We start from the raw sequence: 17,411 nt of genomic DNA on the forward strand, positions 1-17,411 counted from the left end.
TCCTGGGGCACCACTGGGTGAGGGGCTGTGCGCTTCCCATTTCCTGTGACAAAATCCCTGAGAAAAGTAGAGTTAAAGAGACGAAAGGTTTCCAGTGGCTCATGTTTGGAGGGTTCCATGGGTCTGTGCCTGAGGTGAGGCAGAACATCATGGCGGATGGGTGTGGTGTAGACCAGCAGCTGAGCTGGGGCAGCCAGGGAAGGAACAGAGACAGGAAGGGTCCAGGCCACGATACAGCCACCCATGGGAGGTCCACTGGGACCCTCCCTTTATTTTATTTTTTTGATTTTTGCTAAGAAGGAGCTAGATTTCAGAGTAGGGAAAAAAAACAGTATGGACGTGTTCCGGATTCTTCTCCCCCAGTGGAGACAACACCGACTCCCCTCTCCCGCCAGGATGAGCCAAGAGTTCCCCCCCTTCTCTCTCATGCCCCAAATTCCCGCTAAGAGGATTTCTTCCGAGCTCCTCTGAGACGATTCCCTGTGGCCCGTGAGTCATCACGGATGGCTGGACGCTCCGCTCCAACGGAGCTGCTGTGGATCCGGCGAGCTCCGCTTTCGCTCCAGGGCAGAAGGATGGCTTCACAAGAGACAGAGGAGACAAACCCAAGGTGGCAGCGACCTTCTGAGCCGCTCAGAATAAAAACCGACACCAAGGAGACCTGTTGGCACACGTCGCCGCCCTCCGTGACGGGGACGAGATCCTTCAACCCGTGTGGGGTCCTGTGTTAGCTCTCTGGGTTAGCTCTCCCCTGTGGTTTCTGGGGGATGAGTTTTTAGGAGAACGGCACGGAGCCGTGAGATCTGCAGCAGCCCCATTCTTTCGCGTGGAGAAAGGATTTTCTCGGCCTTGGCACCGTCAGCTTGGGGGACGGGGTTGTTTTGTGCTGGGACGGTCTGTGCTGTGCATCATGGGGACATGTAGCAGCGTCTCTGGTCTCTAACTGATAGACGTTACTAGAACATGCCTCAACAACACCATCAATTTTTGTTTTTGTCTTTTTTTGGTCAATTTTTAATAGATTTTATTTTTAGGAAGATTTGAGGTCCACTCCAAATCGAGCGGAAAGTACTGAGACTGTCCACCCGCCCCGAACCCTTGCTGTAGCACAGCCTCCTCCGTCACCAACATCCCCCACCTGCTGCAGCCACCACCCAGGGAGTCCATCCAAGTGGATTAATCCACTATGAGTCTACACCTCTCCCAACCCACCACACCCAATTCAGTCAGGGTGCCGGTGCACACCCGTGATTCCAGCAACTCAGGAGGCTGAGGCGGGAGGATCCCAAGGTGGAGGCCAGCCTCAGCAACTCACTGAAACCCGAAGCAACGTAGCAGCAAGACTCGGCCTCAAAGTGAAATGAAAAAAAATCGATCGGGGTTTGACCCACATGCAGAGCATCCCTGTGTCCCCCCAAACTCCCAAAATCAATTGGGTAAAAACTCTGTAGAGGACAGTTACTGACCATGGGGGCAAAAAAAAAAATATCCCTGGAAACTAGAATATGTAGCAACTTCTTCCAGGAGGGTAACAGGAAGGACTTACCATCTACGGACGGGTCCCAGAGGCACAGCGTTGGGGATTCTCCAGGGAAAACGTGGCTCATGACCCGTGCGAATGGCTGACTCCCAAACAGTCCACCCAGGACTCGGGAAGGAGGGGTTTTCTGGGGCAGGGGGATGGGGAGGGTCGACCTCAGGGACCCTCGACCCCTGAGCCCCCTCCCCAGCCCCTATTTTGCATTTTATTGAGAGACAGGGTCTCCCTGAGCTGCTCAGAGCCTCCCTTTGGCTGAGGCTGGCTTGGAACTGGCGATCCTCCTGCCTCAGCCTCCCGAGCCCGGGGGAGGACAGGCCCTTGGCTGCGCAGCTCGGGCCTCGCGGGGCGCATGCGTTGCGCGCAGGGCGGTGTCCCGGGCTCTAGGACCCGGGCTCCTTTGGGGCTTGGAAGCACCTGCCACTCGGCGCCGGCTTTGCCAGGTCCTCCTCTGGGCGACATCCTCACGCACCACTCTGTTAACCGTACGGATCGCCCCCGCAGCGCAGCCCCGGGGTTTCCCGCGAGCTCGCGGCCCCAGAGCGCATTTCCTCGTTGGCGCAGGATTTACAGCTGGTTCCGGAGCAGGTGGAATCTGGGCCACAGGCCAGACGCCATCCCTGGTGTCCCCAGGGTTCTACCCGACAGCACAGGCTGATGCCTGCTCGGGTTTCCCGCCTGTTCCGAGCTGCCCGCCCTGGACCTTCTGAGATGGACTTCTTTCCCTTAGCCTCGGGGTCTCTAGTTCCCTCTGTTTTCCTGCCAATGCCATCGTTTCATTCTTCTTCACGGCTGAGTAGTACTCCCGAGTGCACAGAGAGACCACAATTTCTTGACAGAAATGGATGTCCACTGAGGGACCTGGAGCTGGTTCCCTAGTCTGTGGCTACTGTGAACTGTGCCCCTGCGAACCTGGGTGTGTGCAGGGGTCACGGCAGCAAGAGGACTTGAGTTTTTCAGGGCCAGTTCTGGGTCACAGGGTGGTTCCACGCCTGGTGTGTGCTATTGGCCTTCTGGGTGGTGCCGTTCTGAGTGGGGCGACAGGAAATCAATGTTTGTAGCGGCTCCACTCGCAGCAGCTAAAGTGTGGAACCAACCCAGGTGCCCTCCAATACAGGAATGAATAAAGAGACTGTGGTATATCTACACAGTGGAATACTACTCAGCCATGAAGAGGAACGAAATGATGGCATTTGCTGGTGAATGAATGGCACTGGGGACTATCCTGCTAAGTGACATCAGCCCATCCCTCAAAATCAAAGTCCCTGGGTTGTCCCTGACCTGTGGGTGTTAATTCACAATAAGGGTGGGGGGCACTAGGGGAGAATAGAGGGGCTTTGGATGAGGCAGAGGGGAGTGAAGGGAGGGGTGGGAAGGACAGTAGATTGTCCCCGTGGTGGGACAGCAATGCTCAGCTGTCACTATGCAAAACAGGGCTGCGGATGGGGCTCAGGCTGAGTTCAATCCCTGGTACCCCAACTCCAAAAAAAGGGGGATAGAAGAGGGAAAAAAATGGGTTTCCCAGTGTCTCAGGAGGCTGAGGCAGGAGGATGGCCAGTTGGAGGCCAGCCTCTGGGACTTCGTGAGGCCCTTTCTCTTTTCCCTGAACAATGCGGGATGACCACGGGGGACCCTTTGTAGATGGCCTCGAGGTGATTTACAGCATAAAGGGGGATTTGTGCACGTGGCCTGCAAGCAGCAGCCCCGCTAGGTCACCGAGGGCACTCCGGCCTCTGCCCTGGATGGCCTCCCCAGGGGAGTCTCGGAGCGAGTATCCTCGGGGACAACGCATATGGGGACAGCTGTGCCCCCAAATCACAGCCTTGTCTGGGTCTGAAGGTGCTGGGACCCCCCTGTCCCCGTGTTTTCTAACGAATTTCTCATGACACTTGGAGCTGCTCTGGCGGCTGGCGGGGAGGCCCTGGGGACGCCGGAGGCACACCCCCCTCCTCCCTCCGGTGACATTTCCCGCTGGCTCTGCTCCTGGCTTCCCCGGGAGCCGCAGCCTGGCTCGGTTCCGCCTGTGAACGGAGCATCGTCCCGCTGTGGCGGCGGCGGGGGCTTCCCGGAGCCTGGGACCGGAGCCACCACGTCCCCAAGGGAGCGGCTGACGGTGGCCCAGATCCCGTGCGACATGCAAAACAGAGCTCAGCCCCTGCCAGTCCCCGCAGAGGACAGGGATTAAGGAGCTCATTTAGGGACCCGGGAGTGACGGCCGGCCACCCAGCTGTGCCTGGTGACAGACAGCCTCCACACCCGCTGGTTTTGACAGCGCTCAGCTGTCACACTTGCAAAAATCTGCAGTGTCACTTTTTGAGGGGGCGGAGGGGGGCGGTGTGCAGACTCCAGGGGGTGGGACTTGATGACTTTGGTGACTTGATGTGACCAGGGACGGTGGCCCACACCTCTCACCCCAGCGGCTCTCGGGAGGCTGAGGCAGGAGGATCGAGAGTTCAGAGCCAGCCTCCACCACAGCGAGGCCCTGAGCAGCTCAGGGAGACCCTGTCCCTAAATAAAATGCCAAACAGGGCTGGGGACAGGGCTCAGGGGCTGGATCTGACCAGGCGAGGGATCCGATTCAATAAAGCCGACCAGGGGGACCCTGGCCACCCGGTCACGTGTCCCTGGCCGTGACCACCCGGGCACCTGTGTCACCAGACGAAGAAAAGGCTCAACTCCCACCGCTCCCTCCCTCCCGCGTCCCCAACGTGCCCAAAGGAGATTACAGCTGCCACCACGCGTTGTCCCCGGGGGCCAGCAGCGGTGACAGCTGAAATGACCGGTTTGGCGGCAGTGGCTTCCCGGGAGGCAGAGCGACGGGGCATAAATTAAGCCCCAGAGGCGGCCCAGGTGACAATCCGCCTCCCTCGCGCGCGGGGGACACAGAATGTGCCATTTCCTCTGGATTCTGCTGGGGGCAGAAGAGAATCACCGCCGTCCACGGGACGACCTCGCCAAGGGTCCAGCAGGGACCCCCGGGGACAGAGAAGCTGGCGGGCGACTCCTCCCCCCTCCCCCGCGGGGTGCATTTGACAGGGACGTCGCTGTGCAGCTGAGCAGTGCCCAGCTGGGTCCGAGGCTGCCCACCCACAGAGGCCTGTCACTTAACATCCGTCAGAAAATAAAAAAAGATTAAAAAATGATCTCTGTAGCTGGGCACCTGTCACCCCAGCGGCTTGGGAGGCCGAGGCAGGAGGATGGCACGTTGGAGGCCGCCCTGAGTAACATAGAGAGACCCTGACTCTCAAGAAAAAAATAAAAAAGGGCTGGGGACATGGCTCCGGGGTTAGTGCCCCTGGGTTCAGTCCCCAGGGCCAGGAAAAGAGAGAGAGAGATTTGCTTGGTGAAGCTGGAGAGTATTATGCTGCGGAGAACAAGCCCCACGAGAAAGTCCAGGGTCGGGTCGGACGTTGTCCCTGCTGCGCGGAAGCCACAGCGCGACGGGGAGGGAGACAGGTGGGGGATCCCAGGGAAACAGAAGGGACAGGGGTGGAGTGGAGGGACCCAGGGGAGGGGAGGGGAAAGGGGGAGGGTGGAATCCAGGGGCCAAAGTATGCGACCTGCACATACGAGGGGCCCACGTGACCCGGCCTGTGCACAGCTGTGACACCAAGAGAAAAATCACAGTCAAAGGCCCAGAGAGCAGCCCAGAGGGGAAGGGAGCAGGTGGGAGGGGGACGGACCTGGGGATGGAGGCCCGTCCTGCGTGATGACGTCAAGCTCGGAGGTGACAGGCCCGTCCTGCGTGATGCGTGATGACGTCAAGCTCCGAGTTGAGAGGCCCGTCCTGCGTGATGCGTGATGACATTGAGCTCAGATGAGATTCCCGTCCTGGTGATGACATAAGCACAGAGATGAGATGCCCAACGTGCGTGATGCGTGATGACGTCAAGCTGGGCACAGACCACGCACAGCAGGGACAACTGTATACACACCCCCTCTGACTCCTGGGCACAGAGCACGCACAGCAGGGACGACTGTATACAGACCTCCTCTGACTCCTGGGCACAGAGCACGCACAGCAGGGACGACTGTATACACACCCCCTCTGACTCCAGGGCACAGAGCACGCACAGCAGGGACGACTGTATACACACCCCCTCTGACTGCTGGGCACAGAGCACGCACAGCAGGGACAACTGTATACAGACGCCCTCTGACTCCTGGGCACAGAGCACGCACAGCAGGGACGACTGTATACACACCCCCTCTGACTCCCGGGCACAGACCAGCCACAGCAGGGACGACTGTATACACACCCCCTCTGACTCCTGGGCACAGAGCACGCACAGCAGGAACGACTGTATACAGACCCACTCTGACTCCTGGGCACAGACCACGCACAGCAGGGACGACTGTATACACACCCCCTCTGACTCCCGGGCACAGAGCACACACAGCAGGGACGACTGTATACAGACCCACTCTGACTCCCGGGCACAGAGCACGCACAGCAGGGACGACTGTATACAGACCCCCTCTGACTCCCGGGCACAGAGCACGCACAGCAGGGACGACTGTATACACACCCCCTCTGACTCCTGGGCACACACCACGCACAGCAGGGACGACTGTATACACACCCCCTCTGACTCCTGGGCACAGAGCACACACAGCAGGGACGACTGTATACACACCCCCTCTGACTCCTGGGCACAGAGCACGCACAGCAGGGACGACTGTATACAGACCCCCTCTGACTCCTGGGCACAGAGCACGCACAGCAGGGACGACTGTATACAGACCCTCTCTGACTCCAGGGCACAGAGCACGCACAGCAGGGACGACTGTATACAGACCCCCTCTGACTCCAGGGCACAGAGCACGCACAGCAGGGACGACTGTATACAGACCCCCTCTGACTCCTGGGCACAGAGCACGCACAGCAGGGACGACTGTATACAGACCCTCTCTGACTCCTGGGCACAGACCAGCCACAGCAGGGACGACTGTATACAGACCCCCTCTGACTCCTGGGCACAGACCAGCCACAGCAGGGACGACTGTATACAGATCCTCTCTGACTCCTGGGCACAGACCAGCCACAGCAGGGACGACTGTATACAGACCCCCTCTGACTCCTGGGCACAGAGCACGCACAGCAGGGACGACTGTATACAGACCCTCTCTGACTCCTGGGCACAGACCAGCCACAGCAGGGACGACTGTATACAGACCCCCTCTGACTCCTGGGCACAGACCAGCCACAGCAGGGACGACTGTATACAGATCCTCTCTGACTCCTGGGCACAGAGCACGCACAGCAGGGACGACTGTATACAGACCTCCTCTGACTCCTGGGCACAGAGCACGCACAGCAGGGACGACTGTATACACACCCCCTCTGACTCCAGGGCACAGAGCACGCACAGCAGGGACGACTGTATACACACCCCCTCTGACTGCTGGGCACAGAGCACGCACAGCAGGGACAACTGTATACAGACGCCCTCTGACTCCTGGGCACAGAGCACGCACAGCAGGGACGACTGTATACACACCCCCTCTGACTCCCGGGCACAGACCAGCCACAGCAGGGACGACTGTATACAGACCCTCTCTGACTCCAGGGCACAGAGCACGCACAGCAGGGACGACTGTATACAGACGCCCTGTGACTCCTGGGCACAGAGCACGCACAGCAGGGACGACTGTATACAGACCCCCTCTGACTCCTGGGCACAGACCAGCCACAGCAGGGACGACTGTATACAGACGCCCTGTGACTCCTGGGCACAGATCACGCACAGCAGGGACGACTGTATACAGACCCCCTCTGACTCCCGGGCACTGAGCACGCACAGCAGGGACAACTGTATACAGACCCCCTCTGACTCCTGGGCACAGATCACGCACAGCAGGGACGACTGTATACAGACCCCCTCTGACTCCAGGGCACAGACCAGCCACAGCAGGGACGACTGTATACAGACCCCCTCTGACTCCAGGGCACAGAGCACGCACAGCAGGGACGACTGTATACAGACCCCCTGTGACTCCCGGGCACAGACCAGCCACAGCAGGGACGACTGTATACAGACCCCTCTGAGCGTGTTGTTCCCAAACACCCTCCAAGGCCCCGGGTGGGATTCCCAGGTGAGGACCCGACACGCAGCGTGGACCGTGTTGGCGGAAAGAGCAGCCTCCGTCACAGCTGCCTGAGTCCCAGGAACGGCCACCAAACCCTGCAGGAGGAAGGCAGGTGTCCCCTCCTATGGGAGCCCAGGGGGTCCCCCAAGGTCCCTTCCCGTGTTTGGGGACCCACCCACCCGAGGCAGGGGCCGTCCCCTGGATTCTGTCCCCCGGGAAACCGCAGGTCCGTGCTGTGTCTTGGGGACACTGAGGACATTGGCAGCGAGGGGCAGGGTTCAGCAGCTCCCTGGAGGCCCCCGGGGACGGAGCTCGGGGCTCTGGCCGCCTGGGGTCCCGCGGTCGGTGCGTCTGGACCAGGAGCCGGTGGCTCTCCCTGCGGCAGCGCAGCACCCACCTCCACGCGGGGGTTCCATCTGCCGCAGCCACACGCGGCCGCCAAGCCGTCCTCCCCGTTTCCAGAAATAGAGCCCCTGGGGGGACGCTGGGTGACAGGGGAGGGGACGTGACAGGGGAGGGACGGCGGCGGGGGACGGCAGTCAACGCGCGGCAGATCTCACGGGGCGGGAGCAGATCCAGCCCAGAATAACCCCCTTCCTCGCGCCGGGCGCTTCTCCTTATTTTGCTCCCGATGGGAACGTCCCTGAATCCAGAGAAAACACACAGCCGCAGCCGGACCCGGGGCCAGGACACCGCAGAGTTAGAATCCAACAAAGAAAATGTCAGCCACCAAAACCTGTCCCCGAAGGCGACAGCCAGAGTCCCCCTTTAGAGGTCGTGGGGTATCAGGAAAGGGGCTGAAGGCAGGGACTGTCCTGGAACCTGGGGACGTGCCCACGTCACTCTTGGGGACACTGTGGTCTTGGCGGTTTCAGGAAGGAGTTTACTGGTTAAGTCACCAGCCGTGGGCCACACGGAGGCGTCACCCAGGGACACCCAGATCTCAGGGGACCACACGGAGGAGGACTCCGCGGGCCATGGAGGACTCGGGGCTGGTGGGCCGCACAGAGGAGGCTCAGCAGGGGACGAGGAGGACGGGGCAGAGGAGGCCACAGGACCCTGCCAGGGCGGCGGTGCCCCGGGTGGTTCCCGTGTGGGACACAGATGTCCCTCTGCTTCCCCGGTCCATTGTTCCCTGAGCTCCGCCCTGTCCTGCTGCACCCCACACAGACCACTTCTTCCTCTGTATACAGTCGTCCCTGCTGTGCACAGATTCTGTGTCCCAGAGGCAAAGGCAGGGAATGTATACAGTTGTCCCTGCTGTCCTAAGCCTAGTCTGTATACAGTCGTCCCTGCTGTGCGTGCTGTGTCCAGGAGTCAGAGGGGTCTGTATACAGTCGTCCCTGCTGTGCGTGGTCTGTGCCCAGGAGTCAGAGGGGGTCTGTATACAGTCGTCCCTGCTTTGCGTGCTCTGTGCCCGGGAGTCAGAGGGGATCTGTATACAGTCGTCCCTGCTGTGCGTGCTCTGTGCCCTGGAGTCAGAGGGGATCTGTATACAGTCGTCCCTGCTGTGCGTGCTCTGTGCCCGGGAGTAAGAGGGGGTCTGTATACAGTCGTCCCTGCTGTGCGTGCTCTGTGCCCAGGAGTCGGAGGGGGTCTGTATACAGTCGTCCCTGCTGTGTGTGCTCTGTGCCCAGAAGTCAGAGGGGGTGTGTATACAGTCGTCCCTGCTGTGCGTGGTGTGTGCCCAGGAGTCAGAGGGGGTCTGTATACAGTCGTCCCTGCTGTGCGTGCTCTGTGCCCTGGAGTCAGAGGGGGTCTGTATACAGTCGTCCCTGCTGTGGCTGGTCTGTGCCCAGGAGTCAGATGGGGTATGTATACAGTCGTCCCTGCTGTGCGTGCTCTGTGCCCTGGAGTCAGAGGGGCTCTGTATACAGTCGTCCCTGCTGTGCGTGCTCTGTGCCCTGGAGTCAGAGGGGCTCTGCATACAGTCGTCCCTGCTGTGGCTGGTCTGTGCCCAGGAGTCAGAGGGGGTTTGTATACAGTCGTCCCTGCTGTGCGTGCTCTGTGCCCTGGAGTCAGAGGGGGTCTGTATACAGTCGTCCCTGCTGTGGCTGGTCTGTGCCCAGGAGTCAGAGGGGGTGTGTATACAGTCGTCCCTGCTGTGGCTGGTCTGTGCCCTGGAGTCAGAGGAGGTGTGTATACAGTCGTCCCTGCTGTGGCTGCTCTGTGCCCTGGAGTCAGAGGGGGTGTGTATACAGTCGTCCCTGCTGTGCGTGCTCTGTGCCCAGGAGTCAGAGGGGGTCTGTAGACAGTCGTCCCTGCTGTGCGTGCTCTGTGCCCGGGAGTCAGAGGGGCTCTGTATACAGTCGTCCCTGTTGTGCGTGCTCTGTGCCCAGGAGTCAGAGGGGGTCTGTAGACAGTCGTCCCTGCTGTGCGTGCTCTGTGCCCGGGAGTCAGACGGGCTCTGTATACAGTCGTCCCTGCTGTGCGTGCTCTGTGCCTGGGAGTCAGAGGGGGTCTGTATACAGTCGTCCCTGCTGTGCGTGCTCTGTGCCCAGATGGCATCCCGTGCAGACGTATTTTCGGGTCGTGATCCCGTCGTGATGAGGGGAGCGAGGATCTGCGCTGCGCGGGGTATTCAACGTCGTGCACAACTGGTCTAAGTACCTAAGCGGGTGACACAGGTCCCCTGCAATCACTGGGTCATCTTATGGGACGGGCTTAGGGCCTCCCTGGGTCCTGGGGTCGTGACCCCCTGGTCATCGGGGGATGGCCCTAGTCCCATCCTGATGCTGCCTCCGTGGTGACGCCTGGGAAAGGAATGGGAAGATTCCTCCGTGCACGCGGGGTCCGCGGGTCCGCAGCGAGCGCCACCCTTAGAACCGCAGGGTCCAGTCTGTGTTGACCCCTTGGGTTCCCGGCTGCGAATCCGTGTTAAAAACCGCCCGGTGGAGAGCAGGCCAGGCAGGACGCCGTGGCCATTGGACCAGGTAAAGAAGAAGCTGTGTCTGCAACAAAGAGGACTCGGCACGGGGCGGGGACCGCTCTGTCCCCGTGTCCCGTGGGCTCCCGTGGGCTCCCTCATCAGTACCCTAAAGGATCGGGAGGAGTCGATTCTGTGGCTCGGTTGTTAGAGTCTGAATCTGCAGAAATCTTTTAGAACAAGAGATGAGTCTGCAGGTCCAACAGCACCTCCCACCTCTGGCTCCTCGCGTGACTCAGATTCCCAGAATTTGCACACCCCACACACCTCAGCAGCAGATGTTCCCGCGCACGGAGTCCCCGAATCCCAGCCCCCACCGAGCGCTTTCCAGAGGAAACCCGTGACAGCGATTCCTCCTGTTCCCTGCATCGCTTTGAATCCCCCAGGACGACCGTTCCTGGAAAGATGGAAATTATTCGACACCCTTCTTGGAACACGGAAAGGAGAAGAAGAAGGAGAACTCCCGTTTCTATTCAGGATATCGTTTCTCAGAAAAAAAAAATATATATATATACATATCCTCTCAAGAAGGCAGGACGTTCTGATCCTAGGGAGAGTTCCACAGCCGCGGACGTCATCCCGCAGCATCTGGATGGATCTCTTCCTGGTTAAACCATCAGCATCAGCACCAGGACAAGACTCGGAGCATACCACCTCTGCCCTCCCCACTACCATCATCACGCCATCACCTGTCCACCATCAGCACCGTCACCTTCATGATGACTATCTTGACCTCCACCATTTCCATCTTCCTCATCAGTATCCTCCTCCTCATCATCAGTACCACCATCACCATCACCATCACCATAATCACCACCATCACCACCATCATCATCATCACCATCACCATCACCATCACCACCATCACCATCATCACCACCATCACCATCACCATCACCACCACCACCATCACCATCACCACCACCACCATCACCACCATCATCATCATCACCATCACCATCACCATCACCACCATCACCACCACCATCACCATCACCACCATCACCACCACCATCACCATCACCACCACCACCACCACCACCATCACCATCACCATCACCACCACCACCATCACCATCATCATCACCACCATCATCATCATCATCACCACCATCATCATCATCATCACCATCACCATCTGCATCACCATCAACATCATCATCTCCATCACTACCATCACCAGTAACATCACCATCAATATCACCTCTATCACACCATCATCACCACCATCACCATCACCATCACCTCCATCACCACCATCACCATCACCATCACCATCACCACCACCACCATCACCATCACCACCATCACCATCACCACCACCACCATCACCACCACCACCATCACCACCATGACCATCACCACCACCATCACCACCATCTCCATCACCATCATCACCACCATGACCATCACCACCACCATCACCACCACCACCATCACCTCCATCACCACCATCACCATCACCACCATCCCACCACCACCATCACCATCACCACCACCACCATCACCACCATCTCCATCACCATCATCACCACCATGACCATCACCACCACCATCACCACCACCACCATCACCTCCATCACCACCATCACCATCACCACCATCCCACCACCACCATCACCATCACCACCACCACCATCACCACCATCTCCATCACCATCATCACCACCATGACCATCACCACCACCATCACCACCACCACCATCACCTCCATCACCACCATCACCATCACCACCACCATCATCACCATCACCATCACCATCACCACCATCACCATCACCATCACCATCACCATCACCATCACCATCACCTCCATCACCATCACCACCACCATCATCACCACCACCACCATCTGGATCATATCATGGCGTTCACCATCTTCCTCATCAGTATCCTCCTCATCACCATCAGTGCCACCATCACTGTCATTATAACCACCACCACCACCACCATCACCACCACCATCACCATCACCACCATCATCATCATCATCGTCACCACCATCACCACCACCATCACCACCATCACCACCACCATCACCACCATCACCATCACCACCACCATCACCATCACCACCATCATCATCATCATCGTCACCATCACCATCATCATCTGGATCATATCACAGTCTTCACCATCTTCCTCGCATCAGCACCGCCGCCATTATGACAATCGTCCTCATCACCCTTGGGAACACAAACCCACATGGCGAATCAGTTGTCCCCTGGGCGTCTGTTCTCCGAGCACGACGAGCCGTACAAGGCGCTTTCCCTGCTCTCCTCCATTTCCCAAACACGTCGATCCCAGGGACGTTTGCCCTCTGGCTGGTGCAGTTCCAGCTACGGCTCAGAAACAACTAAAAGTGAGGAGGGACCCTCCCTGAGGGCCATCGTGGAGATGACCTTCCTGCAAACGCTTCTGGTGCACCCCTCGTCCATGACGCCCGGTTCCTGCCCGCGCCTTTGCCTTCCCGCCATTCTGTTTCCTTGGGAATAAACTCACCAGAAACCAGAACCGGACGTGGTCTCTTCTTGTCTTCGTTTCCCACCAGGGGTCTATTCCCTTTGGAGGAACTTGTCCTCGCCGAGTGTGAGCACAGGAATGCCGTTCTTCCCGTTTCTGGGAGAAATAGTGAGGATTCTAACGGTCCGTCTCTGCTGGTGGCCATCCGTCCCCTAAAGCACTCAGTTGGCCTCGTGAACCAGTTTTAAAACAGTGGCTTTCCAGTGGCGTCGTGGGCATCTGAGAGACTCAACTTGGATGCCAGGAAGAGTGCGATCCAGCAGAGCTGGGAAGATACCCCCCGGAAAAAGTCCAGATTCCTAATTAATTTCTGAATTTGCTCCCAACGAGGAAATTAAAAGTAATTGTCATTAATTAGATCGGACATGGAGATATAAAAATAGATCTCACCGAACCAAATTTGAAAGCTTTCTTATAATACAGCTGATGTCACGCCTGGTTCCCGTAGAGAAACACAGGAAACCCCAGGCGCTGAGTGGCTCTGACTCAAGGTTGGGTGGGTTGGGAGCCTGGCTGAGGTCTGACTGTGTGTTCCTAACAGCATTTGAACTTGAACCCCAAACTTGAGTGAGGGAAGAACACCCAACTGGCAGCTAGAATCTGCCAAGGCAGCCCAGGGCTCCACGTTCTCCAATAAATACTTGTTCAGGCCAATGAATACCCCAACCTGCCCCATGAAATGGTAAGGGGTTGGTTCAGGGGATGGGGTCTGATGGCGGAAAGGCAGGCAGGGAAATTTGGGAAGTCCAGGAAGGAAGACTTTCACCATATGAATGAACCAACCAACCATCCACCCATCCACCCATCCATCCCCCTATGGATCCATCCACCCATCCATCCACCCATCCATTCACCCACTTGTCCACCCATCCATCCACCCACCATCCATCCATCCACCCATCCACCACCCATCCACCCACCCATCCACCCACCCATCCACCCATCCATCCACCCATCCACCATCCATCCAACCATCCATCCACCCACCCATCCATCCATCCACCATCCACCTATCCATCCAACCACCATCCATCCATCCATCCATCCATCCACCCACCCGTCCACATCCACCCATCCACCATCCATCCATCCATCCATCCACCCACCCGTCCACATCCACCCATCCACCATCCATCCACCCATCCATCCACCCACCCGTCCACATCCACCCATCCATCCACCCATCCACCATCCATCCAACCACCATCCATCCATCCATCCATCCATCCATCCACCTATCCATCCAACCACCATCCATCCATCCATCCACCCATCCATCCACCCACCCGTCCACATCCATCCACCCACCCGTCCACATCCACCCATCCACCATCCATCCACCCACCCATCCACCCATCCACCCACCCATCCACCCATCCACCCACCCATCCACCCATCCATCCACCCATCCATCCACCCATCCATCCACCCATCCATCCATCCACCCATCCATCCATCCATCCATCCATCCACCCATCCACCATCCATCCATCCATCCATCCACCCATCCACCATCCATCCACCCACCCACCCATCCATCCATCCACCCATCCATCCACCCATCCATCCATCCACCCATCCATCCATCCATCCATCCATCCATCCATCCATCCACCATCCATCCATCCACCCATCCACCCATCCACCATCCATCCATCCACCCATCCACCCATCCATCCACCCATCCATCCACCCATCCATCCACCCACCCATCCATCCATCCATCCACCCATCCATCCACCCATCCACCCACCCATCCATCCACCCACCCATCCACCCATCCATCCATCCATCCATCCATCCACCCATCCACCCACCCATCCATCCACCCACCCATCCACCCATCCACCATCCATCCATCCATCCATCCACCCATCCATCCACCCATCCATCCACCCATCCATCCACCCACCCATCCATCCATCCATCCACCCATCCATCCACCCATCCACCCACCCATCCATCCACCCACCCATCCACCCATCCATCCATCCATCCATCCACCCATCCATCCACCCATCCACCCATCCATCCATCCACCCACCCATCCACCCATCCATCCACCCATCCACCCATCCATCCATCCATCCATCCACCCATCCACCATCCATCCACCCACCCACCCATCCACTCATCTGGGTAATTTTCCATCGGTTCATCCATTTATCTATTCACTCAATCGTCTATTCATCTACTCATCCATCTGCCCATCCATCATCCATCCATCCATGCATCCATCCGTTTATTTAATCATCTGTCCATCTGACCACTCATCCACCCATCCATCCCTCTATCCACCTTCTCACCCATCTGACCATCCATCTCTTTACCCACCTGACTACCCATCCGTCCATCATCCATTCTTCCATTTATCATCCTTCGACCTGCCCACCCAACTATCTACCCATGGACCTCTGCATCCACCCACCCACCCACCCGTCTAACTCTCCATCCGTTCATCCATCCAGATACCCACACATGCATCCATTCCTCACCTCTTCATCCATCCCTTTGTGCACACATCCATTCGACACGCACGCACGGTGCTATATCAAGAGCTTCCCCAACCTGGAAGGACAAGGACACGTATATAGGGGCAAGTTAATAGGACTCCCGCTCCACGAAGAAGGACCCTGGTCACCTAGGGAGGGAGACGAGCCTGAGATCAGAAACTCAGGTTACCATCCCTCAGTTTCGAAGACTAAAGACTAGGGCTCCATTTGACATCCCGTGACCTGCATCGAAACACGTCCCCCTACTCAGACAGTTTGGTGATAACAGTGAAGGTGAGGTGGCATGTGAGTGGGACTGGGGATGAGTTCAGTACTTTTGCAAGTAGCGGGCAGAAATCAGTGTGCCACGTATAAGGGATACTGGAAGCATGGGACAATCGTCATTCATGATAGTCTTGTTTAAGGAACAACACGGACTCCAGAGTGGCCGCAAAACCATCACTCATCATGGCGGATGAGCCATATGGGGAAATCTGAGCACAGAAGACCTTGAACGTGCACTCCCAAGGTCGTTGGCTTGTAGGCAACGACAGAGTGTGTGGGGCACAGAGAAGGGAAAGATCATGCCTCCCATCATCTCCCCCCTCCTGCTCCCCAATGACACACCACGGCTGTCACTCCATGTGCAATTCCGGGGACACATTTTTCAATCCACAGCGCCCATGGCGGGAGTCCTGGTTCTGACGACCCTCTGACTCCTGTTCACCAGGCGACGGCCACACGGTGGGCAGCTCCAAGCATCGTGGCCAAGCCAAGAAGCAAGATGGCGGCCGGAGGCAGAGGATGGTCGATGGGACCCCGAAAGGAGGTGATGTGCTTCCCCTGAGCCCCAGATTCCCTTCCTCGCTCTGCATCGCCTCCTGGCTCCCATCTCTCCCCTTCTGGATGTTTTCGGGGATCACTCTGAGTCCACCAGAGACGCGATGCCCACTGGACCCTGGAGCCAAGTGCAGATGCTCAAACTGGGGTGTCTCCCAAAGACCCACGGACGGAGGGCTTGGAACTCAAGGATGCGATGTCCACAGGTGGGCTTCCAGGAGGTGACTGGATCCACGTCCGAGATAAGGACATGGCCCCAGGAGGCAAGAAGGAGAATCCAAGGACAAGAAGATATGGTCCCCAAAGGCACAGCCCAGTGACCCCCTTCTCCAGCCACCTCCCACCTGCCTTGACTTACCTCCTGGTTCATTTGGGGGCTCATGGTGTCCGAGGTCCAGTCCCTGTTGGCCGACTCCATGGCCCTGGCCCAAGGGGAGCAGAACAAGATGGCGGCAGGGCCTGGAGGAGGAGAGCAGCTCAGGATAGGGCACCAGGGAGCAGAGAGGGAGAGAGAGGAGCCAGGGACAGGATATAGTCCCCAAGGGCACTCCCCAGTGACCCTCTCCATCCAACTAGGTCCCTTTTAATCAAAGCGTGGTGTCTCCCGAGGACCGCTTGGGGACTTTAGCGCTTGGATGGCAACCGTTGAGGATGAGCAGAGCTGTGGGCGGGAACCTGCCACTCAGCGACTCCCGCCCACACCGTGCGGGTCCGTGGTGGTGCATGTGGGTGTCGGAGCTCAGGCAGCAGATGCTCAAGCTACAGAGACAGAGCCTCCGACGGGAGGCTGAGCTGTGCAGACGCAGCATTTCCGGACAGAGGCTGCTTTTTGAGCCCCTGCGTGGGGTTCAAGGCCACGCCGTCACCTGCCCGGTTTGGAATAGAGAAGGATGGAAGGCGACGGAGCCCCATGCCCACCAGCTCACGGGACCCGGTCTCCATTTCTTGCTGGGAGTCTGTCGCGGGTGCATCCTCCACCAAACCAACAAACATCAGAAACAGC

The 17,411-nt window shown here is 58.2% G+C and overlaps 1 long non-coding RNA gene across 5 annotated transcripts in view; it reads right to left on the minus strand.

The window, feature by feature from the left end:
- Window positions 1-232: 232 nt before the first annotated feature.
- The window catches only part of LOC144374483 (uncharacterized), an 18,432-nt gene continuing 1,253 nt past the window's right edge, over window positions 233-17,411 (minus strand). The window contains exons 1-6 of one of the 5 annotated variants that reach the window (XR_013433862.1): window positions 16,767-17,411; window positions 16,196-16,633; window positions 15,572-15,644; window positions 13,056-13,341; window positions 1,547-5,368; window positions 233-1,349 (exon numbers count right to left, since the gene is read on the minus strand). The exon at window positions 16,767-17,411 is cut by the window's right edge and continues 1,251 nt beyond it. This is a non-coding gene — a long non-coding RNA (uncharacterized LOC144374483). Of the gene's footprint in view, window positions 5,369-13,055; window positions 13,342-15,571; window positions 15,645-16,195; window positions 16,634-16,766 lie in introns of all 5 variants that reach the window. The other 4 variants (XR_013433860.1, XR_013433859.1, XR_013433861.1 and 1 more) reach the window with 4 other exon arrangements.

This window comes from Ictidomys tridecemlineatus, unplaced genomic scaffold, assembly GCF_052094955.1.
Source record: "Ictidomys tridecemlineatus isolate mIctTri1 unplaced genomic scaffold, mIctTri1.hap1 Scaffold_7135, whole genome shotgun sequence".
NCBI classification, from domain to species: Eukaryota; Metazoa; Chordata; class Mammalia; order Rodentia; family Sciuridae; genus Ictidomys; species Ictidomys tridecemlineatus.